General features: G+C 35.3%; 1 pseudogene across 1 annotated transcript; it reads left to right on the forward strand.

Annotated features, from left to right (window-relative positions):
* The first annotated feature begins 2,796 nt into the window (after positions 1 to 2,796).
* On the forward strand, positions 2,797 to 3,722 carry LOC308351598 (olfactory receptor 4C11-like; annotated as a pseudogene). Its single transcript has one exon. The product of its transcript is annotated as an olfactory receptor 4C11-like (transcript).
* The last annotated feature ends 1,789 nt before the right edge of the window (positions 3,723 to 5,511 follow it).

A 5,511-nucleotide genomic window follows, 5' to 3' on the forward strand; every position in this document is an offset into this window, starting at 1 on the left:
TCCTAGGAATCTTGCTGTCCCTGTAGCCTATGTCAGAAGACAGTTGTTAAGAACCACTAATATACCAAAGTGTTTAATAAAACATATACTAAGAGAAGGTATTTAAAAGCTTTATTTTTAATGCAGCATTGTTATGAGGTATTTTCAACAACCAAAGGGGATATTTTAAAAAGTAAGTAATCCACATAACTTTGATTCCAAGAATGCAATTTCCATACCCTGAGGACACAAATATTATGCTATCCCCATGCTCTCTTAAATAAAACTAATGGATATGAGTCCATATGTGTGTGTGTGTGTGTGTGTGTGTGTGTGTGTGTGTGTGTGTGTAATATATATTATTCTGTAGGTAATCAAAATATTATCATCCTCAGCATACAGTTCAGGACTCTATCATTTTTCAGCATATTTTAGAAAGCATTGCATATATATCCACTTCCCTTTTTTATGATCACATAAAATACCACCCCTGTTTCATTAAGCTTCCTTCTTATGGGCATTGAAGTGGTCTCTCACCTTTTGCCAACAAGGAAAAGACTGCCGTGATTGTCTTTGTGCCTCTGAGTGAGATTACTTGAAGCACATGGAAACGCTAGACCTGTGTCTATGTGACATTGAAGTATCAATGCTGAAAATCACTCTCTGAGAGATTGCATACCCTTACACTCCTACCAAGAATGTGTGGTATCAATTGTTTCCTACATCATTTTCATCCGTGTTTGTTAAAATACATGCATCAAAAAGGTCACTTTATTAATATGATAGGTGAAAGGATATAGAATTGGAACTTAAATTGAATATATTTTTCTGTGAATAAAATTGACAATCTTTTCAAACTATGTTTCATAAGAAAATTTTCTTTTGGAATTAGCTCTTTGGTCCATTTTCATTTTCTTTCTTTCTTTCTTTCTTTCTTTCTTTCTTTCTTTCTTTCTTTCTAAGATTCTGTTTATTTATTTAGAGAGAAAGAGAGATCCTGGACAGGGAAAGAAGCAGAGGGACAGGGTGAGGTAGAGTTTTAAGCTGCTTCCATGCCCAGCATGGAGCCCAGCTGTGGACTCAAATACTCAACCTTGAGATCACAACCTGAATGGAAATCAAGAGTGGGACACAAATGACTGAGCCATCCAGGCACCTTATTCATTGTGTTTTAAAAGATTGATCTCTGAAATCCATTTATACTTGACAAAATTGTGCTTTTCTCTGTATGTAATACATGATGTAAATATACTTCAATGCCTTGGCTCTTAAGCATTTTATTGTGGTACCATTTGGAAAATATATGTAAATAGGATGGTGAAGGTTTATTTTGATGTTTAGTATATATAAATAAATATTAATTACCTTCTTGTTTCTATCTCCTCTTACTGAAGCCAGGGTAAGGGATACTCCAGGAAATAGATTCCAGAAATTCTATTGAAAAGATTCAGCTATGACTTGAAGCTTTCTTAGCTCATTTTCTAAGTCCCTGGTACTAAAAATAACATGTAATTAAAAAAAAAAAAAACTATTTTGATTCATGCCAAATGTTCTCTATCCTTCATTTCAGTCTCAGTCACTCTTTGTGTCTTAAAAACTATATGCTAAAAGACCCATTAAAACATGAACAAAGTGAAGAATTGAACTTTGGACAACATAATACAATATAAAAAATATAAAAAAGTTTATGATAGAAACTGATTTTAAAACACTAGAGAACTAAAAATCCTTGTGAGTTAACGTACAGGAAATAAACAGTCAAGCTGAGACATTAAAATAAATTTCATGATGGACTGGACCAAATGACTGAATGTTCATAGCTAAAATATTGTTTGTCTTTCTCTTGTTCTCTCTCTCATCTCTCTCTCTCTTTTAGGTGTCATTATGAAAAACACTATCAAAAGTTTCTACAACATTCCTTGATTGTTCTGAATACTCACTAGAAGATACTTCAGAACTGAACTACCAGCCTCAAATAGTATGAAAGAACATTATGTAAATCATGCATGAGTTTTCTCCATTTGCTAACATCCTGTCCTAATAGGTCCTTGCTGTAAACTAAAGAAAGACCTTCACTTCAGAAAGATACCAACTCTCTCTGCTTGATTTATTTCACTCAGCATAATCTCTTCCAGTCCCGTCCATGTTGCTACAAAAGTTGGGTATTCATCCTTTCTGATGGTCAATGATCATATGGTTTCACTTATTTGTGGAGCACAACAAATAACATGGAGGACATGGGGAGATGGAGAGGAGAAGGGAGTTGAGGGAAATTGGAAGGGGAGGTGAACCATGAGAGACTATGGACTCTGAAAAACAACCTGAGGGTTTTGAAGGGGCGGGGGCTGGGAGGTTGGGGGAACCAGGTGGTGGGTATTAGGGAGGGCACAGATTGCATGGAGCACTGGGTGTGGTGCAAAAACAATGAATACTGTTACGTTGAAAATAAATAAATAAATAAATAACAAAAAAAATAAAATCTCTTCCAACCAAAAAAAAAAAAAAAAAAAAAAAAGGAAGATATCATCTCATATCAATCCCCTAAATTAATGTTTATTATGCCTGAGGAATCACATCTCTTTTATTATTGACATATTTCATTGTTTCCATAAGCACTCAGGTGAACAGATTGTGAGTAAATATTATGATTCCCACCTTATTCAGAAGAAAACAACACAGAAGATAAGGGATTGCACACTGATAATTGACACGTCCATGATTATATGGATTTGATCCTCCAAATGGAGTAGTCATTTCATAATACTTTATATGTGTAGATTATTTCTAACCTTCCATTTCTCCACTTTGCCTGAAATAATGCAACAAAATAACAGTGTAACTGAGTTCATACTGTTAGGATTGACCCCAAATCCCATGAGACAGAAAATTATATTTGTAATCTTCATTTTTTATGTGGGAACCATAATAGGGAATTTGCTGATTATTGTGACCATCAATTCCAGCCAGACACTTGGGAACCCCATGTACTTTTTCCTATTTTATTTATCTCTTGCTGATTCCTCTCTCTCAACTTCCACAGCCCCCAGACTAACTGTGGATTCTTTCCGCAAAAGGAATCATAACGTACAATGACTGCATGACTCAAGTCTTTGCCCTACATTTACTTGGCTGTATGGATGTCTTTGTGCTCATCCTCATGGCTGCTGATTGTTATGTGGCCATCTGTAAGCCCTTACATTACCCAACTATCATGAGACGGCAGGTCTGCACAGTCCTTATTATACTTGCATGGGTAGGGTCTTTTATCCATTCTATAGCCCAGATTATCCTGGCCTTGAGACTGCCTTTCTGTGGACCCAATTTGATTAATCATTACTGTTGTGATCTGCAACCCTTGCTGAAACTTGCTTGCATGGACACCCATATGATCAACCTACTGTTGGTGTCTAACAGTGGGGCCATTTGTTCAAGCAGTTTTGTGATTCTGATGATCTCATACATTGTCATCTTGCATTCCCTGAGAAATCACAGTGGAGAAGGAAGGAGAAAAGCTCTCTCGACTTGCACTTCTCACATCATAGTAGTAATCTTATTCTTTGGTCAATGTATATTCATATTTACAGATCCCCAACCACTTTCTACATGGACAAGATTGTGGCTGTATTTTATACTATTGGGACCCCTTTCTCAACCCATTCATCTACACCCTGAGGAATGTGGAAGGGAAAAACGCCATGAGAAACCTATGGCATATCACAACCACCTCAGAAAGCAAGAGATGAATTGAGGGGTTTTTTGATTCCATAATCTGTACAGATATTAAATACAATGGTGTGTATCCTCATTTGAACAATGCACTCTCTTACAATGCACCTGATTTCCTTACTTTTTTCTGTACGTCTGCTCTCAAACTAGTAGCTTCCCTCATATCACCAGCCTGGTTCTTACTTTTCACGAGAGCTCAATTCTGACATTGCTGATCATGAAATACTCCTCAGATTTCAGTCTACACTCTGGTTTGATAAGGAGAAGGACATTTATACAATCACAACTGGTCAAACAGTGAGCATCCATAAGTGAAGAATGGCCTGTAGCCTATTGTTTGTAATTCTCCATAGAGTAAACTTCAAATAAGGTATCCTGCTTTCACTTGAACACATTTAAAGCAAAGGAATTAACTTTGTGTGTTTAGAAATTGTTTTCAGTATATCATTAGTTTATCTTAATAAGTTCCGCATGAGTGAACCAAAGCCCAAAAAGATTGTAAGAACTATATGCCATTTATTTCATAAACAATTTCTCTTATTGTTTCCTTTGACTCTCAGTATAATTGAAGCATTATGGATGGGATTTTTTAAATGTAGTGTTACAAAAGCCTAGAAAGATTCAGCTAATTTATATGATTGGAATATAGGAGCTACAATAAGAGAATAGTGCAACTCTAAGGCAGAAAGAAGTAAAACTATTGTGAAGACTAAGTATGAATTTAAAATACAATGCAGATAAAACATATTTTCTGTGACTGTAGTACAGAAAAGTAGAACCCAATTTGAAGGGGGGAAAAAGCACATTATTTCATTTACTGCTATGTTTTATCAGTGAAATAAAAGGAAGTACCAGAGGCATTCAGAAATACACACTTGAATTTCTCTAGTTAATGGAGTTAGAGTGAACCTGCTTCTGCAGCAAGAAGCCACTTTGTTTCTCTGTTTGTGCTTTCCTAGTAAAGGGGTAGTGTGGATTGACAAATTAGAATTGCCAGTAGAATTTTGGTGCTCATAGTGAACAGAACAGATTAGCACACATGATTTGAATATGTGTATTCCAGGGTTATATCATGAATTTTAAAAATTCATTGATTTCAGAGAGTACAGAAATGTTAATTCAGAGTTACCCATGCCCTTCAATGTTTACATCAGCATTATCTACAATAACAGAACTATGGACACAGCTCAAGTTTCCATTTTTGTTGAATGATGAATGGATAAAGATGTGCAATGACAAGGTCTGAGCTAGAGAATATGAGGCTAAGCAGTCAGTGAAAGACAAATGCCCTATGAATTCACTCATGTGGAATTTTTTTTAACTTTTTGTTTACATTTTATTTATTTAAAAAATGAGTACAGAGAAAAACTCAGAAAGGGGGGAAAATCAAGATATGGTTTCTTAATGATAGAAAATAAACAGATGGTTACTAGAGGGAGGGGGCTAGAAAGATGGGTTAAATCGGTGATGGGGATTAAGTAATACACATGTTATGAGCACTTGGTGTGGTATGTAACTGTTGAATCTCTAAATTGTACACCTGGAACTCATATCACACTGTATGTTAACTAATTGTAATCTAAATAAAAACTTGAAAATAAATAACAAATAAAATCCATTACTTTCAGTGTATCCAAGTGGCCCACATCCTTAGTAACTGTGAAAAGATACAATTTCACTTTTAATGTTTTTCCCCATTAATTACCTTGGAAACTATTAATGCCAATAGTTTCCTCCTGTCAAAGATCATTTTTTGAAAAAAGCATTTAAAAATCATGTTTTCAATGTTCTCACTACTTTTTGCTT

Source organism: Martes martes (assembly GCF_963455335.1).
Source record: "Martes martes genome assembly, chromosome: 10".
Lineage (NCBI taxonomy): Eukaryota > Metazoa > Chordata > Mammalia > Carnivora > Mustelidae > Martes > Martes martes.